The sequence below is a fragment of the Pygoscelis adeliae genome, unplaced genomic scaffold, assembly GCF_000699105.1.
Source record: "Pygoscelis adeliae isolate BGI_AS28 unplaced genomic scaffold, ASM69910v1 Scaffold168, whole genome shotgun sequence".
Taxonomy (NCBI): Eukaryota; Metazoa; Chordata; class Aves; order Sphenisciformes; family Spheniscidae; genus Pygoscelis; species Pygoscelis adeliae.
The window spans coordinates 2,164,298-2,190,781 of record NW_008825566.1 but is presented as its reverse complement, the minus strand read 5'-3'; the positions used below and the strand labels follow the sequence as shown (position 1 = coordinate 2,190,781).

General features: G+C 38.4%; 1 protein-coding gene across 1 annotated transcript in view; it reads right to left on the bottom strand.

The window, feature by feature from the left end:
* Positions 1 to 5,050, bottom strand: part of ROCK2 (Rho-associated, coiled-coil containing protein kinase 2) — a 63,355-nt gene extending 58,305 nt beyond the window's left edge. Inside the window, 1 exon segment of the mRNA XM_009332484.1 lies at positions 4,974 to 5,050. The gene's annotated coding sequence lies outside the window, so the exon portion shown is untranslated.
* Between the last annotated feature and the right edge of the window lie 21,434 nt (positions 5,051 to 26,484).

The window sequence follows — 26,484 nt, the reverse complement described above, 5'->3', positions numbered from 1 at the left end:
AGGGGGATGGAACACCTCTCCTATGAAGAAAGGCTGAGGGAGTTGGGGTTGTTCAGCCTGGAGAGGAGAAGGCTTCAAGGAGACCTTATTGCAGCCTATCAGTAGTTCAAGAGGGCTTATAAAAAAGATGGCGGCAAACTTTTTAGCAGGGCCTGTTGCGACAGGACAAGGGGGAATGGCTTTAAACTAAAGGGGGGTAGATTGAGACTAGATCTAAGGAAGACATTTTTTACTCTGAGGGTGGTGAAGCACTGGAAGAGGTTGCCCCGAGAGGTGGTGGATGCCCCATCCCTGGAAACATTCAAGGTCAGGTTGGATGGGGCTCTGAGCAACCTGATGTAGTTGAAGATGTCCCTGCCCATGGCAGGGGGGTTGGACTAGATGACCTTTAGAGGTCCCTTCCAACCCAAACTATTCTATGATTCTATGATACCACATACCCAAATGGAAAAGTGGTTATTATCAGTGACATGTAACTTGTTTATATATCTAAGACATTCTGTCTTAAACACTGTGGCTCTAATTCTTGCTCTGCTTGGGAAAAGTTGGTTATTTGATACCTCTCCTATCGCTACTCTTACCAGAACAGTATCATTAAGAATGGAACTGGAGCCCAACCTGCTGAGGTGACTGCAAAGACCTGGCAAGGAGTGGCCTTAAGAAGCCAAAAGAAAACCAGAGGGGAAATTAGCTCCTTAACTCAATGTAACTTTTACAGTGCACTAAATTTCTAAGATTCTTCTTGGCATCTGACATTTCGTCTGTGTCACTGACAGGAAGTATGGAGCACAGAGAATTACAGTCACAACAGGCATTAACACCATACCAGATAACATATTTCTGTTGGTAACCACATGGCTGGCATATGATTCAGCAATTTCAAGCAACATAACAAAATGTAAGGGAAGGAACCAGAACTGTTGCTTTTGCAAGAAGTTAATCTTAACAGATAAATCTTCTAAGTAAGCAGTGTCTGCTTGGAGAGGAAAATGGCAAAAGCAGCTTTCCAGGAAGTTTATTCAGGGGGTTAGCAAAGCTGCTGCACGAGTGACATACCTGTACTAAAAGTTCCTTCTACTGTAAATACGTCCATTGCCATTACACTCTAAAAGTTTGCCAACCTCCAAAACATCAGCAAATCATTTTACCAGTAGAGATTTCTAATTTTTGAGTGATGCTGGATAACACATAGGAAGTCACTGATCCGTTTAGGGAGTCAAGGCTTCTGGATTGTACCAGGCCTGCTGCCGGCACCACTCCCTGTGCTGCTGTTTGGACTTCCTCAAAATCCATTCTTCACGCCCTTTTATTCGTGATGATAAAATTACTAATTATTAAACTGTTGCTTAGAAGTGTTATTTAATTACTTAGTTTTCTGCTCCCAGAAGTTAAAGCAGCTAACAGGCTATGTACTACCTGCATGGGAGACCAGCAAAAAAGGCACAAGCCGCTAAAATACTATTCAACACTTGGCAAATCTCAGATGGCAGAGAAAGTGACTTGGAAGAATTTACTCAACCTGTTGTCATAGCCTAGATGACAGAGGAGGAAAAGAAAAGACCAAGAAAGATTTGTTACACCAAGCCCGTGCCAGAAAGCTCAAGCTTCTTTTCTAAAATAAGCAAGCTAGTTTTTGCTCTCAGAGGACTATGAGATTCCTCTCGTTGTTTTGGGAATTAAATATTACGTTATGCTTTCCTGTCCCATGAATACTCCGAAAAGCAGCAATTTAACCAGAATCCTAACAGTTGATTGATTAAAGCAATACAGAAGACTGAAAAGAATGGCTGTACTTTTATATGAGATACTTATGTGCCTCTTATAATAAATACATGCTCTACTTTGGTTCAATGCCTTAGAGAAAGTGGTAAGAAGTCAGAATAGTAAGGGAAAGCAGGCATTGAAAAAGTTTCTTGCATATTAAAAACATGAAGAGGCTGTTTCTGCAAAGTGGTCACAAAAACAGGATATACTGAACTCCTGTAGTACAGGCAATTAATAAATTGTAGCTTTGTGAAATGAGTTAAAACATCTGAGTTTCAGCTTGAAACTATGAGTTGAGCTGAGTATCAATTAATGTCTCAGCTGAGATGCAAACTATTTTGTTTTTAAATTAAAATAAGCTATTAATAAAACATTAACCTGATTAGCAATGACTTGCAGTAGGTCTGAAGTAGGGTGTATTCAAACCCTTGGGAATATGGTAGAAAAAAATTTTTCCTCTCAAAGTGGTGTTGTGGAAGAATTAAGTGATTAAATTGACTGAAAGCGTGATGATTATTGCAGTGTTCTCTGCAATTTTTGAAGATTTGGGTAACATGGATTAAAACAATCATAAGCAACGACTCTGCCTCAGCTGCTTCACTTTGCACTACGGAGTGCTAACTCACAAGATGGCCCCACCACCTCTCCGCAGTTGCCTCAGGAAGCTGTGAGGAGGGATGCAGGCTCCAGGCCCCCAGCACAGACAGCTCATCAGTCTGTCAGAACCTTTTGACAATAATTCTCATCTAGGCATTTGCTACAGCTCTTTAGATGCTGAGAAAAAAACCAGAAGAGACAAGAACTCGCTGTTCCCTAACCTAAGAGAGCAACAACTTACCGTTCCATAAATTCTTAATACTATTCCCAGTTCTTCTTCCAAGTCCATGGTAGTGAGAGCTTGAGCAAGCACATGTCAGCTCTTCCTTTCCACTGATACTTGCTACCCTCAGAACAGTTTCCAAGAAGACATGAGATATGGGTTCAGCAACTTTAAATCACATAAAATAGCAATGCCAATAAGAACCCAATTGTCCTCCTGTTTTTTCCGGCACCCAAGCAGCTCCCTTTGTGCTGGCACAAATATTGGTGGAGTGAAATGAAAACCAAAAACTGGTCCTTGCTTTTCTTTTGCCTGACTAGTTTTAACAAAAAGAAACAAACAAACCGAACACCGCACTCTTTGCATTAATTCTGCTCAGTTCCCCATCCTGGTTGATAACAAACCCACACAAACACCTGTGTCAGAAAGGACTTTGAAACAAATTGCTGTGGCAGGACTGATTCTTTCAGTTGCAATGCCAAAATATTACCAGCTTCAAATGTTTACAAAATTGTCATTTCAGAATTTTTTTTTTTTTAAAGATTAAATCACAGAAGATATGCAGCACTATTTTTCCTTCTCTCCCGGGCAGTACAGTAACAGGAGAGAAGTTACATGGGTGATTCTTAAAAGAGATGCACAGCCTCACAATGTGTGAGCCAAAATAGTCAGCTCTCACATGTTTTTTTTTTAAAGTTCAACAGGTAAGGATGACATGCATCCCTGAAAACTCTTAATTAACTACTGTGAATTTTTTGGTAACACATCTCAGAATTTTCTTTAACTAGTATCTGGCTATTTCAACTGTAAACTGTCAGCTGATTTAAAAAAAAAAAAAGGCAGTAATAAAATTGTGAACCAAAGTATATTTTGGGGTTTCTGCCATTGCTGGTAGCCCGCAGGCCACATCAGCTGCTTAATAATATTTACTACAACAATGAGATAGAAGCTAGAGTAGGAGAAGGAGCAACAGCCTTCAGAAAAGGGAAGGCAGACAGCAAGAATGTTGAGGGCCTGCAGAAAAAAAAACCAAAAAGCCTGTTCCCAAGGTTAAATTGTTTTCCCATAGTTGCTATTTTTAATAGCCAGATACCAGAAGATACTGGTCTTCTGATTAAAAAAAGGTTTCTAATTTTGTCCTACTGCAAAAATAGTATTGTAATGTAAAGGCGAATCTGAACAGCTCATAAAAGTTACTGATACTGTCATTTACATCATTCTCATATTTGCTGTGGATAGGGCTTCTCCCTCACATCACACTTACAATGCACAGCTGCAGGTAACAATTACTTAAAATGCTGTTCCTGACCCTTTCTTTCATAAATATCTGCTTAAATTCCTTTGAACTCAAACTGAGAAGAATCCTAAGGTATGCCTCTCCTTCCTAATCTGCTTATTCATTCTGTTTTCAGTGACTTCTCCAAATGAGACTTCATTGGCAACTGTAAAGCTGTATGTTCAGCTATGGGGCTCTACCAAACCTCACAGAGAAGCACTGAATTCCAAATATAAGAACTCACTACAAATGACTACACAAGCCACCATTTAACTGAGGATCATGACTGGATATTCAAAGGAGTTCCTGAGCAATGGAGGGCAGACACACAAAGCTCTCACCAGTTAAGAACCAAAAGAGGAGTGACTGATAAGACTGCATCCACGGTAACCTCGACATACGCAATAGAAAAGTTTTGCGTTTTTTTTTAAATATATCTAAGCTCACTACAATGCATAGTTGTTCCAAGAAAGCTTACTCACTGCAACTTACATTTTAAAGCAAACAATCCACTATTTTTACAAGAAAAAAAACCCAACTGTTTATATACATGGATAGAAAACACTTCAAAAAGACAAAATACAGCTACTCTGATGTAAGTCTTACATTTTCATACACTCAGTAAACTCCAAGATCCTGTCTACAATTAATTTGGGGAGAATCACAAACATTTACACAAAGGTTCAAAAATGCACCAACAGATTTTAAGGTACAATAATTTTAGTTTTAATCAACAGAACAGGCTTCTCTATTAGATTAAATAAGACTGTATATACAATGTTGACATTTTGAGTAATTAATTCCTAAAGAATAATAACTGGGATATGCTTTGCAAATTATGTCGTAGCACATACTTAAGATAAAAAATAATATAAAAGGATTTTTCCAACTGTAGGTGGAAAAATTACAATCTACCGCTGGTATTTTCCAACATATTTTCAGCAATACAATGACTCCCCAAAATGAAACCTCTCTGTAATAAGTGGTCCTCCAAAGCCTTCTATAGAAGCTCAGAGTTATAAAAATCAGTAAAATGAAAGTCAGCAATGCATTTCTGACCACTCAGCTTCCTATCACAGCAATGTCATTGTTTAAGGGCCACTTGCAACTTACATCTATTTAAGAAATTATCAATGTTCTTGTTCTTCCTCAGCGCTGGATAATCCAGATCAAGGACCAAAGAATTCAAGCCATCCTGAAAAGAAATAAAAATAAGTTGAGTTCTAAAATCATAATTAACAACTTTATTAAAACTACTACACTGAGACTGATTATATATTATTCAAACATGCATTACATTCCTAGTAGGCAAATCAAACAAGCTCTCAAGTATGTTTATAAACCAGCCACCGCAAAGGAGCGAACACACACTGACTGGCTCCAAGCTCATCTATAAACAGTACAGACACATTACCACTGACTAGTGGCACTGGGACTTAAACTGGAGTAGTAGTTTTAATCTTAACCAGTAAGTAATCTTACTCATTAAAGACTGATTTAATATACTCAGTTCAGTCAATCTGTTTTTCTTATTTCCATTACACTTTTCCTGCATATTAAAAAACTTTGTTTGTATTATCTATATTACTGCTTTGATCACATTCTTTCTACCTTCTCATTCTGGATATTCAAAAAACCAACTGCACATTTTTCTTCTTGGAAGCAGGACATGACCTAAACTTAAGAAGACAATTCACCACATAATTCAAGCTCACAAGACTAGATTACTTTTTCTAAGTGACTCAACAGAAGACAAGCCAGAACTCTACATGCCATTCTGCTACCAATTATCAATGCCTCCACAGAAAACAATTAAGACCCCTTAAAATGGTAAGGGATGAGATCACCAAAATCTAAACTAAAAATAGTATTTTAAACGCCTCTTACAAGATTTAACTCAATCCACCTTTCAGCAACCCAGAAAAACTTAAAAAATTACTCTTCAAAATACACAGCCCTTTCCAGTTATGCAAGGACAAATAAAAATAAAAATTAGTTTCAGATACTAAGAAGAGCCAGAGACTCCATTCATACTCAGTACCTCCAGAGTTCTGCCTGAACTTGTGGTTTTGTTCACTGCTCCAAGAACAAAAACCTGGTATTGTTTCTTCAGGTTTTGAGCCTTGACAGGGCATCACAGAGATTTAAGTCAGAGACCACATCACATTTATTAATAGGCAGCCAATAGAACTAGACAGCTTTTCAGTCTTCTTAATAACTGAGGCTATAGCTAACAACCTGCTGATTTTATTTTTTTTTTCTTAATATATCTGGGAAGGGATCATTTCTGTTGCAAATCTCGCTAAAATTATTATACTCATTCTAATAATATATCTACCTGGACAGAGTTAAAGGCAAGGCCCAAGATTATTAAATACATTTTGAATGCCAGACTGTCCTAAATATGCACATACACAAATAAGACTACCTCATCTGTGGAGATGTCGCTTTTCACCACAAAAAACTTTAATGATTAAGCAGATTTTCATTTCAAAATTAAGAGATTCAATTGCCTTTTTTTTTTTTACCTCCTAACAAATGAAAGTGCCCTGGGAAGTAGCAGCAGCAGTCACTAGACCATATGAAAAACAGGACTTGCTCAAGAAATGTCATTTGCCTTTTTTGAAGTTTTATGCTTCATGCAATGTTTTAGTGCATCTGTGAGGCTCTGATGTTTTATAATAGTTATGTCAAATATAATAAAGGTAATCCTCTTGGGAACTTTATAGATGATCCTAGAGAGATGCTAACGATGTTTCCCTATCAATTTAAAACAAGTAGTAAGGCAAGCTTGTATTCTGTGGCCTTTAGTAGAGCGCACAAGAGGTGGAACAAAGGGCAATTGACGCAGGAGGAGGACAACTGCTGTCTGATTGTTCAGGGGTAGGGGTTAGGAAAGCCAGGGCTGACCCAGAGGTGAATCTGGTGAAGGATGTGAAGGGCATCAAGAAAGGGTTCTACAGGTACATAAGCAGCAAAAGGAAGACTACGGAATATATGGGCCTGTTGTTGAATGGGGCAGGGGAGCTGGTGACAAAGGACATGCAAAAGGCCAAAGCACTCAATGCCTTCTTTGTCTTAGTCTTTACTGGTAAGACCAGCCTTCAGGAATCCCAGGCACCTCAGACCAGAGAAAAAGTCTGGAGCTAGGAAAAATTACACCTGGTGAAGGAGGACCAGGTGCCAGGACCAAGTGCTCCAGGACCAGGAGCACTTAAACTAGACATACAGAAGTCCATGGGCCCTGATGGGATGCACCCATGAGTGCTGAGGGAGCTGGCTGATGTTATTGAGAGGCCACTCTCAAACTTTGAAAGGTAATGGCAACTGGGAGAGGTTTCTGAAGACTGGAAAAGAGCAAATATCACTCCTGTCTTCAAGAAGGGCAAGGAGGAAGATTCAGAGAACTGCAGGTGGGCCAGCCTCACCTCGATCCCTGGGAATGTGATAGAGAAAATGCTCCTGAAAACCATTTCCAAACACACAAAGGACAAGAACATGACTGGGAGTAGTCAGCATGGATTTACAAAGGAACAATCATGCTTGACCAAGCTGATAGCCATCTGTGATGAGGTGACTAGATTGGTGAACAAGGAGAGCACCGTGGATGCTGTTTACCTTGATGTTGGTAATACCTGCAGACAATACAAAACCGGGAGGAGTGGCTGACACACCAGAGGATTGTGCTGCCATTCAAAGGGACCTCTACAGGCTGGAGAACTGGACAGAGAAGAATATAACAAAGTTCGACAAGGGGAAATGCCAAGTCCTGCATCTGGGGAGGAATAACCCTAGGCACCAGGTACAGGTTGGGGCCTGACAAGCTGGAAAGCAGCTTTGCAAAGAAGGACCTGAGTGTCTTGGTGGACAACAAGCTACCCATGACCCAGCAATGCATTCCCACAGGAAAAAAAGGCCAACAACATCCTGGGCTGCATTAGAGAAAGCATTGCCAGCAGGTAAAGGAAGGTGATCCTTCCTGTCTACTCAGGCCACACCTGGAGTGCAGTGTCCACTCCTGGGCTCCCCAAACCAAGAAAGGCAAGGACTTACTGGAGCAAGTCCAGCAAAAGGCCATGAAGATTAAGGCACTGGAGCATCTCTTGTAGGAAGAAAGGCTCAGAGAGCTTGGACTCTTCAGCCTGGAGAAGAGAAGACTCAGGGCAGGGGATCTCATCAATGTGTATAAGTATCTGATGGGAGGGAATGAAGAAAAGGGAGCTAGATTCTGAAAAGAAAGTAGTGCTCACTGACAGGACAAGAGACAATGGGCACAAGGTAAAACGCATGAAATTCCATCTGAACACAAGAAAATACTTTTTTCCTGTGAGAGTGGTCAAGCATTGGAACAGGTTGCTCAGAGAGATTGTGTAGTCTCCATCAGTGGAGATATTCAAAACCTGACTGGATGTGGTCCTGGGCAACCTGCTCTAGCTGACCCTGCATTGAGCAGGCGGGTTGGACTAGACAATCTCAAGAGGTCCTTGCCAACCTCAACCATTCTGTGATGTAACACCTAAAACATTTCCACCGCCGCACAGATAAAAGGAGTTTTACTCTTGAATCTCTGCAACATGAACTGTGTCATGAAGGTCTTATACATCACGTTTTAGAACTTCCTTACAAAAAGAAACATAAAAGTGTTAATAAGCAAAAAGGGAAGTCAATGAAGAAGATACAGTATCAATCTTTAGTTACTTTAAGAACAATATTTATAGGCATTACTTCAGCCTTGACCATAAGTGTTCCTGCAAGAACCATTAAGGATAAAGGAGTGATGCACTAGGACATAGTACTCATCTTTCAGAGGGACAGAACACTTAGCACCTATTCTTAAATTTGATGACATTTTTACAAAAGATACAATAAAAGTAAACCAAAGTAACAAAGTTTTTAAATACTTATGGATTAGTCACTGCATGAATTGCACAGGAACTGCTCAATAACCTGGGCAAATCCAACGGAAAGTACTCTGACTTGAGGTGACTTCCTGCAAAATAACGTAATAGAATCTGTAATACCAAACTCTTTATTTAGCAAACACTGCCTTCCAAAAAAGGATATCTCATTCTGTAGCACAGTGTGTCAGCAGAAATACAGATCTTCACCTTGCAACATGTAGAAAAGGACCATACTTGAATGTCCTGATGGAGAACAGCTGGGCCATCTTTTATGATTTTACCTAGCACAATGAAGGCTCAATTCCAATTACCTGGTAGTCTACACACAACACCTAACTCCAACATCAAATACGACTTGAAGCTACACTTTCATTAACATATTTGCAATATAACTGCATTAATATATGACTGTAGCTTACAGTATCAATTTACAGTATCGAAGTAAGAGTCTTTCTTACTCTTTAGAATCCCTTAATGCAATTAGAGTTTCACAATTGGCCATATTTTTTTCTGATGAATTACAGCTCTCGTTTCTACTGCACATATTCAAAAATAAAAACTAGTTCTCTAGAGCTCTGAGCGCCTTCTTACTCTATTTCTCTCTTCACAGTCTAATACCTTATTTATCACTCCTTTTAACTCTTTCATTGTTATTGAAACAATATTTTAATGATCACTAACAACTGGGTAGACATTTTTAAAGGAGATGTAAAAGCACTCTGTGTTAGCACAAATCAATGAGGCATATTTTTGTTCTTCATATTTTTTGGGGGGGAGAGGTGAGGTCACCTGATATTTTAGTGCTTTTCATGCAAAGATATTTTAGAGGTTGACCAAGTAGAACATTTATAGTGTGCTCTACTTATATCTTATGCACAAAGTCAGGGAAAAGAATAAAGTTATTATCCGCAACAGTCATTTTAGTAAAGTTGGATTACAAGATCCAAAACAACCATAACTTCCCATTTAAACTGAGCTGTATATTATCATTTCAGATGTCACTGGTTCTTCTCCTGTGTCATTCTGATTCCACAGCCTTTTTGTGGGCTATAAAAACTGAGAACCATATTTGCAGCTAATTTTTTTATTAGCTCTTTCTGTCTCCTTTTCATGGATTTCTGGTAACAATTTTCACAAGTAGCTATTAATGAACAAAAATTTGAGAACAGTGCAACTACCTATTCTAACTATTTGGAAATGTCCTAACTCATGAGGACAGTCAGCTACAGTTGGCGTCAAAGAGAAGTGATTAGTATCAGCATCACGAGGAATAGAAAGAATGTAAATTTTTTTTTATCCCTGTGAACAAACCTTATTATCATACTCTTTTAAAGACAAGATTTTAAGCTCTTGAACATAATTTTAAGGTAAGGGATTTCAAGTTCATATCAACATGTAGTTCATGAAAGACTTGTCTTGCACGTTAGCATTTTGTCTAAAAGGTGTTTCCTTAAAGCTTGACATGCAAGAAAGCTGTAGAGGGACTTTTTAGTAGGGCCTGTAGTGATAGGACAAGGGGGAATGGCTTTAAACTTTGAAAGAGGGGAGATTAGATTAGCTCTAAGGAAGAAATCCTTCACTATGAGGGTGGTGAGGCACTGGCACAGGTTGCCCAGAGAGGTGGTGGATGCCCCATCCCTGGAAACATTCAAGGCCAGGCTGGACGGGGCTTTGAGCAACCAGGTCTAGTGGAAGGTGTCCCTGCCCATGGCAGGGGGGTTGGAACTAGATGATCTTTAAGGTCCTTTCCAACCCAGACCATTCTATGATTCTAATTAAAAGGCCTAGTTTACATTAGTTAACACAAAAATTGCACTACAATTAAGAAGCTGGGTCAAAAGATTACACAGTAAAACAGACCGTTCAAACTGAAGAGAAGTGATCCAGGAAATGACATCTCCTCTGTCTAGGCCTCACAGATAAGTCACTTCAACCAGGAAATATGTTATTAAAGTGATTTCACTGTTCGCTTCCTCTTTCTGCTATTACAAAAGGCTCAGAAGCTCACAGGCCAAAAATAGCAGCTTCCAAACAAATGCACTGCTGGCAAGGACAGCTCTGCCCCCATTAAAAGCCTTTTGCTCACAGCAAACATGCTAAAACGTTCTCCATAGATTGTTTTCCAAGAGAAAAGTCCAAACTAGATATTTTTGCAACACCCTCCTACACCAGGAGAATAGTTCCTGGCCACTCTGGCAGCAGCGACCACCTCAGGTAACAACATGGAGCGTGGCTTTCCCAGCAAGCAGCTTGCACTGTTACAGACCTGAAGGAACCGAATTAAAAACAGGCAAGAAAGGTTCAGGAGATATGGGAACGAAATGTTTATGTTCTTCTCTCTAACAAAAGGGGCAGTAATAGGGAAAAAATAATGGTAGCTTCTAAATAAGCAGCTCAACATTAATTCCAGGCAATCCCACTGAGGCCCTCACCAAATTAAACCATGCTGTGCTGATACAAATTTCTGAAATTAAAATATCTATTTCAACCTGTCTAACATTGACATGTACATGTAAACTCCACGGGGTGTCACAACAGCTTTGGCTATTTTGATTTATTCCTCACTTTCATGATGAGAAAAAAGTAAAACCTCAAGTAAAACTCAAGACCAAAAAGTAAGACGATTGAACAGAAGCTTCCTTGGTACCCACCGGAAACAATTCATAATCCTGCAATAACTGGAAAACATAAGAAGCCTGATCTAATGAATCATGTCCCTGCCCGTGGCAGAGGGGTTGGACTAGATGATCTTTCAAGGTCCCTTCCGACCCAAACCATTCTGTGATTCTATGAAAAGTCCACTAAACCATTACATATAAGAAAACCAAAACACTATTCTTTTCCCCTTCCGAACGCTCAAATAAAATATAATAAACTATGCTGCAGTGGAAAGTAAGGCTAGAAAAGTCTGTAACTTCAGATTACATTTTTCTAACTTCACCTACATGCTTTTTAAAGCAGAACCTCCTGAATCTACACACACAGGAACTGACCTGGATTAAACCCCCGGTAGATTCTTCCATATGCCAAATGGACCCTTAAATAATCCTGGTCTTTCCTGAGCGATTACTTCTTTCCATATCATAGAAGCTACCTTTGGATATAAGGCTAACAGCTCAGTAAGAGCATACAATACGAAAAACAACTGAGAGGTCATATGCAAGGCAAATACACCATTTTCCCAAGCTTATCCTACTCAGCGATCATTAGATATGTTGCAACTCATTTTTCTCTTACTTAAGCATAATTAGTATGTGAAGGAATAATTCAGGGCATGATAATGCAAGCCAATATTTACCGTTGGGAGGTCTTGCTATTCTAGAAGTTCTTTAATAGTTCTACATTAATTAACGGATTTAAGTTTTAACAGTATTGAGTATGTACAGTTTAGAAACCTAAAAGAAGCTGCTGTCCGCAAATAAGTATGTAAATACTTAACAACAGGTTTTACTTGCAGTCTGATTTCTATATATGGCGGTAAACAAATACTGAAATTATTTAAATGACTGAAATGATTTTAATGTTGTCTACTATTGAATAAATGCAAATTTTTCTTCATCATACAAGCAATACTCCTCAAGGACTGTCATCTCATGTGCTACATCCTACACATGTATTTTAATGGTTTTATACAATTTACCTTGCTATTTGAAAGGCACAGAGTCAAACTGTTCCATTGTAACAACAGGATGATAACAGACCAAAAATAGCTTAATCCTTAAATACTAAAAAAAAAAAAAACCACCACCAAAAAAAACAAACAAAAAACCCCCAAAACAAACAAAAAAAATCACGAAGTTGTGTTCAAGATGCAACAAGAAGAACTTTAAGGAACAACACTATGGAACAGCAAAAGCATGTAAATAAAGATCAGAAAGGCAAAGGTGTATAATGAGTTGTAGTTTACAAGAGACAAGAAGAAAGAATGGAAGATACTTTATATAAGAATGATTAAAATAAAAGTCCATTAAGAGTTAAGAAAGGCAAAAAAATGCAAAGAAGGCTTAAGTTTTCCATGCTTTCTTCAACTTTTTTTTTTTTTTTGTTAAATGTTGCATATCTGGACATATTTACAAAGGATAAGAACGAAAAAAAATCCTGAAGAAAATCACTGTACACGAAGAAATGTGCTGAGGACAGCAAGATCAACTGAAATTCACCCTAAAACATTTAAAGAGACTGTCTTAACCAATTTTCTTTGAGAACTCGGGAGAACAGGAGAGGTCATCAGGACTGAAAAGGGCAAATCAAAGCACTACTGTTAAAAGGGGGAGGGCTTTCCAAACTACAGATCAGAATACTTGGGGAGAGGGAATTAGAACAAGATGTTAATCAATTTGTAAACACCTAGAAGATTAACGTGTAAGATCCAGGGTTTAAGATTTTTGTATTCTTCTCAAAAATAAAATAGTGTCATGTAAATGATTTCTGGCAGAATATATGCTGTAATCAATAAAGCAAAGCATCTTATCATAGGAATAAAACACAAGACTCATCATTCTCATTAGCAAAGTAAAAAAAATACTGTATAGGAAATAACGGAGAAAATGTCCAAAAGGTAATTATCAGGAGTTTGGTAAGTATCAGGACTTGGAAAAGTGTGTCAAAAAGAAATTTCCCTGGCTTCTACAGAATATTTTCATTACCACAATAAAGCAACAGCATTAGAAACTTATCTATTAAGAACAAATAAAAATCAGCAAATGATACTAAGCTTACAGTTCTGAGCACATGCTTTTTATTGCATGTAAAATTATCTCAAAATGAAGGGAAAAAACTGAAAAAAATCCATCAGATGCAATTCAAAGAATAAGCACAAAAAGAGGGGAAAAAATCCCCACCAACATATGCTTTTGAAAGAATTTAAATGCACAGAACATGAAAATGGGAATAATGAGTAAATGGGAAGATAACAGAAAAAGATGCAGTGTATAACAGACTTGAAGTCCCATCTAGGATGCATAAACAGGAGGTTCATTGTGTAAGACCTCACAGAGAACTAATGTTCTTTTGTAAATAAAGATCAGAAATCATTTGCTGATATTGTTATAGCCTAAGCCAGAATATTGTGTCCAGCTTTGTGAATCCCTATACAGAGGATTGCAAAAGACAAGCTGGAAAAGAACTGAAGGGAGGTTAACAAGAGCAGGGAAGTGATAAGCAATTTGTGCTAGGACAGACTGTCAAGAACAAGCTTTAGTCTTAAAAAAACCTTAGTGTAAGAGGAGACAGGACAACTTCTTTCAGAACATAAAAAGCTGTTACGAGCGATGATGATGATGGACATTTCCTTACATACCCAGAAACAGTGTAAAAAATTAGCTGAATTAGGAGTGAAGATTTAGGTTATAGATTAGGAAAAAAATTCTGAATAGCAGTAGTGAAGAACTGATGTAATATACTACCCAATGGAGCTGAGAAATCACCTTCACAAGAGATTCACAAGTTAGAGAAATATTTATCACAGTAGATCCAACTGTGGATCCTACCTCTGTGAAGAGGACTTTACTAGTGATCTCTAAAATTCCTTCCAAGCCTACCTGGAAACTCTTCACAAATTACTTGAAGAAACACACAAAAGGAGTAAATTAAGCCGAAGAGAGAGGACTGAGGAAGAGGAGTAAGCCAGCAGCTGTGAGTATACAGCTTAATCTCTACAATATTATTCACTTTAATAAAACCATGTATTAACACTTAACCATTACAAAAATGCACATTTTCTCCTCCAAATCAGTTGTTGCTATTTTCTTAATAGCCTTAATAAAATAAAACTGATCTTGCATGTCTTGCTGGTTATCACTGTGGCCACGGAAAATTCAGTAATTCAGCATAATCTGCTTTCATCTGAAGTCACTGTACATTTCCAGGTTCTTTAGCTACCTTTGATTTTAGAATTCATATTGCTTTCAAAAAAAAAAATCAATGTGCACCAAAGCCCGGTACTGCAAACCTGTTAAAATAACACTAGAGATAATTTCCTATTAATTGGAATTCTTCAAGGCCTTTAATAGCAAGCTTAGCTCCCTAGCGAGACAGCAAAAGCAGTCTGGTAATTTTGACTGTTACTCTACCGCAGCAAGCCATTTATGCATCAGTTCAGATGAAGATTTCCCAAGAAATCAAGCAGAATAGTACAAGTAATAGAACTGCAAAAAGACTATCTACAAATGCACAGAAAACAAACCCATGCCTGGAACTGTTTCTCTGACACCCTGAAAAAGTGGAATTACCTGCTGTTTCATAAAATCCAAATGCAAGACACAGCTGCTTACTCACTTCTCTTTTCCTAATCAGGGCTTTCAAAGGCTACAGCTGCAGGAATGAGAGGTAACACGAGGAACACAGATAAAAGGTCAGGGAGCTCATCTGTGGTTGAGGTAGGAGACAGATGTACAGTCCATTCTTAAAATCATGTTTTGACCACAAGCCCATCCTTGTTTCATATTAAATAAGTCCTGCTTCTCCATCGTGAAAATCATTCCATTTATCTTTTTGTACCTTCAAATAGTTCAGTCTGCGAAGTTAGTTTCAGCAACTAGCCGTTGCACGCTATGCCATCAGTCATTTATCCCTCGATTCTACTGTGAGCTTATTTTTGGATAAATATATTTCTTAAATATTCCTTCACATAATTCAAATAGTTGCATTATGTTATATATTTTTTACTAATCTGTTTAGCAGTCATGGATAAATAAGATGCAAGAACACACTCTAATAACTAAAAAAGGATACTTATTAGAGTGAATAATAAAAGTTGTAACAATCTGTTTTACAGTAACTGGAATTGCCAACAACAAGGCTTGAAAGGAAAATCAAGATATCATCTAGCAACCTCCTCCCCTAAAAGCATAATTGACTAGAAGTAATAAAAGGATTTGTTTTTTCCTAATCACTGATTCAGAACAAATGATTACAAAATTTCCCTGTACTAAAAAAAAATCAGCAACTGTTTAAAATCACTCTTTAGAACATTTCTAACCCAATAAATAATAGCCTGCCTATCATGTTTATCTCCTGCCTAACTTCAAATTTGATATCAGCACCATATTCTAATCAGCTGCACCACGTATTTCTTAACATATAAGTGCCGTACTCCACTATAATTCCATGAGCCCAGATTTCCAGTTAAAGTGATTAATAAAACTGAAGCAATCAAAATCACATCTAACTTTGGAGTACAGAATTTGGATGCAGTATGGAGAAACACAGAACGCTTATTGCCGCAGATGGTTTTTTTTTTTTTTTTAAAGGTCAAGACATCAAGACCAATCCATCAAGTATCAGGATGCGCTGATCCATATGCTAGCAGAAAAAGGTACTGTTTCTACTCCAGGGGAGAAACAATTAAAGTCAATAGAAATAGTCAAAACAGAGAGAGTCCTGCCATTTAGCTGCTGTTCACATATTAACACACAGACATGTTTTGTGGACAACTTCTGGGAAAGTCAATAGGTCTAAAAATGATTGCTGGAAGAAAGGGAGCTTGCAGGTAGGAGACAGCAGGAAAGATTAAACAGACAGGGAAAAAAAACGAACGGGGTAAAAATTAATTTTAAATAATGGTGAGTCAAAAGACCTTGTTCAACCTTAAACTACTCTTGGTCTATTGCCTAATAATAGGGACAAAACAATTCTTTTAAGATTATCTTTGCACAAGTAGCTACCTAATGACACTGGAGGAAAACTAATGGAATTTAAACAAATGAATATGTATACCCGTTTATACCAACCACCAATATCTAAAGTAAATGGGGCAAAAGAGTATCAACATGAGGAAAACAAGTTTTTATTTTTGCAATAATATATATGCATTATTGATTGGTAAGGAGATTCTTTTTTAATTTAAAAAAAAAAGCTAAGCAGCCCTAAAAAACTGGCTTCCTTACAGAAAAGGATTTGACAATAAAGGAAATTATTTACAATCATTTTAATTTATTTAATTAGTATACAGTATTTTCTTGAAATATGAGTGCCTTATTTTTAAGTCTGACATTCTTGACAGTAGTTATGTCTGTTCACAATCTTAGTTAATACAGATCTTCTCTATTATTGACAAAAAAGGGCATACCGCTTGAAAAAATGTTGTTATGGAATCCATTTGAAGAAGTGCTTTTTAGGTTTTTTTAGTAGAACAATGTGTTCTCATAGCATAATTCCCATTTCATACATAACATTATATTCATTTGGAGTTTCAAGTAAACACATTGTAATACCCTGTTCTGCAGTCCAACATGCATCCTAGAAGCAAACTTCACTGATGACCCTAGACTGCAGTCAAATTCACTATTAATTTTGTCTCCCAAACAGGCAATGCATTTCCCATGAAAGAAGCCTACATGTAAATATGTTAAAATATGTAAATATTAAAAAATGTTTAAATATGTAAAATAACAGAAATACCATTTCAATTCCAATTCCTGCGTCAGGACTACTAACGCAACATTCTAGGTTTTAAAGCAGAACAGGAACTTTCCTAGATGATTTCTGCTGAAACTTAATATATATGCTTCTAGGGACTGACTAGAGTAATAATTCCATCATACGTAAAATCTGTGATGATGAGGTATTATCAAAGAATTGAAGTTTTCTCACCAACTTCAATAATAAAAAGGTATTTAAGAGGTCACTAGCCTCAGCCTCTGGGACTGGAAAGGAATACGCTGGATTTCCTGACAAGCCCAACTAGAAGTGTTTGATCTCCCATATTTTTCTCTGGAACAAAAAGATTGATTGTCTTTGTCGTCTGAAATAATTTGGAGAAACTTCCTATTCCCAAAATACCTGCCAGAAAAGAAAAAGACAAAAAAAAAAAAAAAAAAAGGGGGGGGAAACACAACCCTGCCTCTCAGACCCACATAACTGGCTGTCCTGTATAAAAGAGACGTTAAGCAGCTGCTTTGAGCAGAGGTTGAACCTAGATGACCTCCTGAGGTCTTCAAAGCTGAATTATTCTGTGATGCTACAGCTACCTTTGACCTGAGCATATGCAGGTCGGCACCATTAGAATCAGTTTTTACATCAACAAGTCCAAAAACTTCTGGTCTAGTGGAAGGTAAAGATAGTCCTTAAATAAGGAATTTCTTTATTGTAAAAAAGTATGAAGTAAAGCAGTAGCAAAGAAGTGTGGCTGACAGGAACTTCCTCTCTTCAGATTTTGAGACTTACTTCAGAAAGCCCGAGGAAGAAGTGCGTGCCTATTGCAATCTCCTGCTGTAATTACTCATTTTTCAACTCCCTAAGCAACAAATTTGTTCTGTGCACAATTTTATATTAATTAGCTATTTCACCTACAAGATCAGTCAGGACTTTCACATTGCAAACAACTGCTCCCCAAAGCTGTGGGCAGGCTTTATTAAGATCTTTGGCCTTCTTTTCTTTGAAGAGGAGGTGATGCAAAGGGCTATAGAAGAGAGCAGAAAATTTCTTCTGAAGGATTTTTCCACTACTTCATCAATAAACTAATTTAGTTGCAGAACTGTTACTTGTTTAGTCACTAAAATCCACTTAAGGTTTAAAAGACATCAAGGTAAGTGCAGAACCTTGTTTTAGAAGTTGCTAGCAGAAGAATTCATTACAAAATTTAAAATTTCTACCACAGTTGACCACAAACTGGGGAAAATAACAGCTCTTCACTTCTAATCTGTTTATCTAGCCATAACTTCCAGCCAGTGGGTGTTGTTATACCCTGTGCTTTATGAATCAATTTGCAGAAGCTTTTAATGCTAATTGCAGGTTATATCAGAAGGAACTGTATTTAAAAATAAGCTAAATATTATATAATACTAGACACCCAAGAAAAAACTCCAAACTATTGCAGCTCGAACAGACAAACCATAATAGATAAATACTTTTTGTGTTAATACACAGCACCTCAGTTTTGCTTCAGTGGGGAAAAACCATCACCTTATCAGTGTTTGTGAAATACTCAAATGCCATATAAGACCATAATGAAATAAGCGTATTATGTCACTTCGGTTGCTGTAAAACACTCTGTGCCAAGCATAAAAGGGCAGCTAAATATCTGAATGACTGTGATTAAACCTGTTTCTCTTAAACAGGGAAGCATTTAGAATTACACTGTCCCTGGAAAACCAGAATATACACATATACATGTACATCCCCACACACAAAGACAGGTTCAGATCCTGGCAATGAAAGGGTATGAAGGGCAAGAAGGAAGGCTTGTATGAATATATCAGCAGCAAAAGAAGGTAAATGTGAGCACACTTTCTCAGTGGGGTAGGAGACCTAGAGACAGAAGACGGGCACTCGATGCCTTTTTTGCTGCTGTCCCCTGGGACATACACAGCTCCGCTCCAGGGACCCTGACGGGATCCATCTGAGGGGGGTGAAGGAGCCAGTCAAAACCATTACCAGGCTGTTGTCTACCACCTCTGAAAGGTCACGGCAACTGGGGGAGGTTCCTGTTAACTGGAAAAGGGCACATGTCGTGCCCATCTTCAACAAGGGCAACAAGAAGGATCTGCAGAACAGACCAGAATTCCAGTTAACTTCAGGTCCCTGAACACCATTTCCAAACACATGAAGAAAAAGATAACTGAATAAATTGATCACAAGCAAATTGTGCCTAACCAACCTGACTGTACTCTATTACGAGATGACTGTTTCAGTGCCCAAGGAGTGAGTAGTGTATGCTGTTTATCTGGACTTCAGCAAGGTATTCAACATGGATTCCTATAGTAATCTTATAGGCCAATTGGGTAAGTGAACAATCAGTTGGGTGGAAAGCTGGCTGGACCAAAGAACCATCATGATCAGTAGTATCAATTCCAGCTTGGCAGCTGGTGACCACTGGCATTCCTAAAGAACTGACACTGGGACCAATATTGTTTAATGTTTTTACTAATGACCCAAAAGCTAGGACACAGTGTGTAACTTCATGGTTAACAACAACCAGGGGCAGCAGCTGATACACTGGAGGGCAGAGTTACTATTCAGAGGGACCTGGAAAGGCTGGGAAAACAGGCTGACGGGAGCCTCATGCAGTTCAAAGACATAGGCAGACTCCCACATGTGGGATGGAATACCACCACACACCAGGAGAGGATGGCACTCGCTGGCTAGACAGCAGCTTTGAGGAAAAGGATCTGAGGGTCCTGATGGACAAGAAGCTGGCCGTGAGTCAGCAGTAGGCCTGTGGCACAGGGGTATGACAAGAGGCAACACACACAAGTTGCCACCTGGGAAACTGCAATTGGCTATAGGGAAACATTTTTTCTACCATGGTCAAATGTTGGAACAGGTTGCCCAGAGAGGATGTGGCATCTCTGTATTTGGAGATTTTCAAAACTTAAATATAATCTGATTGAACCTGCTTAAGAGCATGTCAGTGGCTTGGACCAGAAGACCTCCACAGCTCCCCTGCATCCTAAATAATCCTATGACGGGTATTTTTATTCAATTCTGAAAATAGTTTCAACCAGAGCTCAATTACTAACAGGGTGCCATGTAAATCTGCAGAAATACCACAAATTATTTGGCTAGACACTGCTGTTAGAAGAGCTGACAGAATATTTTGTGAAACAGTATTTCATCGTGAATTGTATTATCACAGTGTCATCAATCACGGATCGGGGCCTGTCTGTGGAAGATCACAACTGTTTTGTTTTGTACTGCAGTCAAATCTAAGATAAGAGATGCCTGATGGATAAGCACAAATTGAAATAAGCAGAGACAACATCAGACAGTATCACAGGCAATCAACTGGAACCTGGTCTCCTACGTATGTGGTGACTCAGACTCACTGGCTAGCTGGAACCCCATTAATAGAAAGATGGAAGGCAAATGAAACCAGCATGCAAGAGAGACAAAACAGAAGGAAGGGAGTTTTTCACATCACAGAGTTAAGCTAGAACTTATTGTCACGGGATGTTTCTGCTGCCAAGAAGTTTACATTGGGCTGAAGGCTATTCGATTCAAGGGAGATAAAGCTGTCAAGAGCTATGAGACAGAAAAACACCACATCTGCCTCCGAGAGTCCCCGAGCTGCCTCATCTCCACAGGCTGAGAGAATGTAATGGAATAGGAAAAGTCCTTTTCCTGCACTGCGTCCCAGGTACTTCTGAGCTACTGGCTATTGCTGGAAACAGGGTATTTAGGCTAGACAAACTCCTGATTATCTAGTTTCCATTCTAGTGAGTCACTTCCATGTTACTAGTATGGGCAACTGTCTTTTTATTCCCACACAAGCTGCTTCAATCCCTACAAGTAATTACAAGGAAATAAGACAGACTTTCTTTCAGCCTCAGTATTACATGCTCTGGACAAAAGAGGACATCAGGTGTCAAACTTAAAAATACACAAGGAAAAAGAGAAGAGCTTCAACAACAGAGACTAAGAGAAACCATTCTGAAACCAGCAGTACATTGTATCTTGCCTCAAACATGAGAAAATGGGAGGCTGGGTTCAAATGCCAGCTCTGGCAACAGCCAAATCAAGTGCCACTGCTATAAAGCAGGCTATGAGCTTGCAGAAAACATCTGAAAGGACTTAGTATCAGCCCTATGTGGAATAAAATGATTTTTCTAATCTTGGCAATACACAGAACAAGAAAACTATTTACCGTTTAGTGATGCTTTAAAGTCATACTGCATCTATTTTAAGCTAACTTGTAAATCTTGGAAGTAGCATTACAACTACATACACATACAGCTATATTAAGAGGAAAAATTTTCAAAACTTAGGATATGATAGAATAAAGGTTGACCGCCCAACCTTACTTCACTTCCCCTTCCACATCATGATAATCCTTCCAGCATGGAACGGGTGGCTGTGCAATATTGCTTTGTGTCCTCTTTCCTGGATGCAACTTCATCTCTCGCTCAGTGAAAACAAAACCAACAGAACTAAGCATATAAAATTTCTCTGGTAGTTTTAAACAACATTTCAGGTACATTCAGTGTTCTAGGAAGTTGATTTTCATTACTGCACAGACAATGCAAAAACCACTCACACTGCAGTTTCTGAAATACCATGACTGATTATCAATTTTACAGCTGGTTAAACCCCATTCTAGTTAAAAAAAGGCTATTTGTTGTGGTAATACTCTAGATGGTAACTCTGAAAAAGTGGGACACTTGGTCTGACATTTGCATAACGAGTTCCCAGAACATTCTTCTTCCCAAGTGTTCCAGCTGTAGGTGCAAATCAAACAGTTGGGTCTGCTTACACATACAAGATCTTTTTGTTTGCATTTCTGAAAAGGAATCACATCAATTTGCAAAGGAAACTGTAGTCTTTTTAGAAGAGACTCAAAATCATAATGCAGTTCCTTAGTCTTTTACTGCTAAGAGTGGAAACAGTTGCAAGTTGTAGCAGTATTTTAAATATAAGATTTATCTTTAAGAGAACTCCAGTGTCTTAATTTTTTAAGTCAGAACGACTATCTCAATTTTCAATTTAGCGTCAGTTGTACAATATTACCAACCTAGGAAATTACTATTTTCAAATCCAACCCAAAAGAAGACTTACCTCTACTAACACAAGCAGTATTGTGAAGTTGTTCTGAAAGTAGAAGTACTAAAGTAAATATATTTTCTTCACAGTAAAGATGATGTTCCTGAGCTATTGTACATTCACTCTTCTGTTCATCATGGATGAAGTAAAATTAAAGCTTTTGCTGTACATATGCACATTCATCCTTTTAGCCATGAGACCTGTAATGTGATTTTCAGATGGATATACAAGTTTTCAAGCTCTCAAGAAAAAATCCCATCCAAAACCTCTACATTTTGAAGTCGACATGCATCTTTACCTTCTTTTACTCTTTAAGAGAATTCCTGGTCCCTAACTTCCTGTACGCAAATCAGGAAGATGAAGGTATGCAGGTGAGAGATAAAAAGGATCCCCTTTTTACTTTCAACTCACAAGAAAATATGTTAATATTAATGCACAGAGCCAGCATTACAAAAATTCAGTGTGTTGATTTTAATCATTTAAAAGAAAGGTGCAATAACCCACAATGCAGCTTACTTTCTAATACTTATTTCTAAATTTTGATATCACCCTGTACTACACACTATGCAATTCTATATTTAAGCCACCTCTTCACTCAGAATGCCATCACTCTCAGTGGAAATACTTAAGTCAGATATCAAAATAGAACTCCTAGAAGCAGTCATCTTCTATGCTGACTCATTTATCTGAAAATATAACTTCAGTTCTTTGAAAGCATATACCTAACTTCATTACGTGCTCAAATCACTGACGTTTAAGTGTATTTTTCAGAAACACTGAACTACAGGGTTTTTTTTCACCACAATAACAACTATTTGTAAAACTTCACTTATGTGCAACTAATCCCTGCCATTTTGTCTGATCCTACAGTGACTTAAAAACCTTTGAATAATAAACTGACCGTGGAGTGCCTGTTTGAAAAGTATGTATAACTGTATTTGCCTAATAGCAGCACAGTAAAACCCCTTCTCCAAAGGATAGGTAAATAAGTGTTAAAGAGGCTAAGAAATACTGCAGTCATCAAATCAGGAGATATTTGACCTGAAACATTAATCATCACAAATATTGATGAAAGTTTGGCTTGAGAACTAGATACCATTTGTTCATGCAAAGAATTTGGAAGAGTGAAAATCCACAGACAGGTTTCTACAGTAAACCATGGTACTGAAAATCCAGGTTTATAGTAAAATGACCAGAAAAAAAGAGGCCAGAGTTTTAGCAGACATAATGTACACAAGAAAGGGGGTCAACAGTTAAAAAGATGAAAGGATAGAAAAGGATTACACAAGGAAATGCCAAAGTTCATTCCAAAGACATTTTGAAAGGAATTCTAAATATTGTTATCACTTAAACTTGGGCAAAAGGAGAAGACCAGATAAAATTGTTATGGCCTTTTCAATCTGAATTGTTTAATTCAAATTATAAACCAATATTTCTGCATTGACTTTAAATCCCATTAGCTACTAAACTATATGACAAATTGTAATTAGATATTAGAATTTAAAAAATGTCAGCAAATTAATTAAATGGAAATTCAACTCCCTATCTACCATTGCACCATACTGTGGGAGAAACTGAAGCTGCTTATTTCAAAAGTGAGCTTTCCCATAAAATTTTAAAATACTATTAACACAAACTAGTGTTAGAATTCTAGAACTAGTGTTAGAATTCTAGAACTAGTGTTAGAATTCTAGAACTAGTGTTAGAATTATTTACAATTTTTGTTCATAAATTTCTTTAGTAAAAGGACCATGTAATTTTTTTGCAGGTACTCCTACATACATACATAAAATATAGCACATCAATAAAGCATCATAAATTGACAATCAGATTTTACGACCTCTTATCTGAGTCCTTCTCAGTTTCAACTAGGGAAAAATACATGTGCCTTACAGTTGCTTGTTGAGCCAGTAAGACAGATTTCTTTCAGGTCATTCACCAGTACATGTACATCACACAACATATGATTCGTTATTTGTAAATGGTTTCCAGGATGCCCCACATTGCATCCATGGAAATAATGTGGGGATAAATAATCTGGAAATGGAAGTTTATTGTTTTGTAATGTTAGGTTAACAGTTGGACTCGATGATCTTAAGGGCCTTTTCCAACCTAAATGATTCCATGATTCTATGATAAGCAATCCAGTAGGCTTACAAAGCAAGAGTGGGGATGGCAGCACCTCGGACACGAGGTCACAGACAAATGGGACGCCTTTCAGATAGACAGCTGTCCTGGTTTTGGCAGGGATAGAGTTAATTTCCTTCCTAGTAGCTGGTACAGTGCTGTGTTTTGGATTTAGGATGAGAATAATGTTGACAACACACCAATGTTTTAGTTGTTGCTAAGCAGTGCTTACACTAGCCAAGGACTTTTCAGCTTCCCATGCTCTACCGACTGAGAAGGCTGGAGGGACACAAGAAGCTGGGAGGGGGCACAGCCAGGACAGCTGACCCCAACTGGCCAAAGGGACATTCCATACCATGTGACGTCATGCTCAGCATATAAAGCTGGGGAAAGAAGAAGAAAGGGGGGGACGTTTGGAGTGATGGCATTTGTCTTCCCAAGTAACCATTATGCGTGATGGAGCCCTGCTTTCCTGGAGATGGCTGAACACCCGCCTGCCCATGGGAAGGAGTGAATGAATTCCTGGTTTTGCTTTGCTTGCGTGCGCGGCTTTTGCTTTACCTATTAAACTGTCTTTATCTCAACCCACGGGTTTTCTCACTTTTACTCTTCCAATTCTCTCCCCCATCCCACTGGGGGCGGGGGGGGGAGGAGCAAGCGAGTGGCTGTGTGGTGCTTAGTTGCCAGCTGAGGTTAAACCACGACAACAGCACAGGCCACGTAGGGTACAGGTCAAATAAAAAATTAAAAAAAAAAACCAACTTTAAAAGTCCTATCTTCTGCCAAGAAGATAGCCCTGATTTCATAATCACAAATGCCCCGAGTTCCCAGAGAACGGTACTTTACAACAAGCCAATGAAGTCTTCCCCAGTGAAAAGCAGTGACTCAGGCCCCATGCAGATTGTACAGCTGTATTTTGTGCCAATGACTATGTTTCAGAGCAATACCAGTAGCGAAGATTACGCCCAGAGTCCAGCACAGCCTTATCGCTGCACTGCAAATGAAAAGGTGTATGATCTCAACAGCTGTTACTTGCACTTCCCATTGTAACTTGAAACACAGGCAGACTTCTAGACAGAGACTTCTGCCTGGAGTAGGTGCACAACCACACAAGATTACTGATGCACTTCCTTTCTCCTCCCTCTTACTAGTTTTCACTCTACCAATATCACAGCTCATATCTCACCCTGCAAACTCAACACTCAGGTAAGCAACTAACATCCTTCGTTGGGAAACAGGACCAGTTTAACAAAAATGCTGCATTTCCACCCCTTTATTAGCCAAAACCAGCAGGAGAATTCACACTGTGAATGAGCGGCAAATGGTCTCAAGATCAAAGGTAAGTTTGTGAGGTGTCATCAATTAAAATAAGCAAACGTTTACCAGTATCATCCGTTAGTGAGAAAACATCTACTTATGCAATGAAAGCACCTAGAGCAGCTTTGTAGCGTCATTTTCTGTTATATCACCTGCTTATTCCCACTTTGGCAGGAGTTTCTACAGTTCAGGAGTTACTCAACACTTAGAAACCTTGTACTTATTTGAAGTGTCCCTTGTCTGTAGTTGTATAAATACATCTGTTAAAAGTACCAAGTGCTGTATATAGTCAGAGTACTTTAAATAAACCAAGAAAACATAATATCTTTTTATGAAGTATCTTTCAAAGTAATAAAACCTGTAACTTATTTTAAACTTCAAAAAAAATCTTCATGGCCCACCATCATTCAGAACTGTGCATGAAAGTTGACCCTCTTGCTATATAGTTCATCTGCTGATTGAAATTCTACAGATTGTTATTTGGCTTTAAAAAAATCAAACAACTTGAAACAAATATGCTAAATATACTATATCCAAATACATGCTTAAAAGGGATCTATCGCTTTACCCTTATCAAGCCCTCTTAGCAAAGCCAACCGCCACTCCCCTGCCCACCAGCTGAGGCTGTGCAGAAGCGTATCTCACGGCAGCAGCAGCAGGGAAGCAGCACCCCATTCCCCTGCAGCCAGCCAGGGCTGCGTGGCGCACGGTGTGTTGCTGAGAGCGGAGCAGGAATCGTGGCTGCTTAAAAGGGATCTATCGCTTTACCCTTATCAAGCCCTCTTAGCAAAGCCAACCGCCAC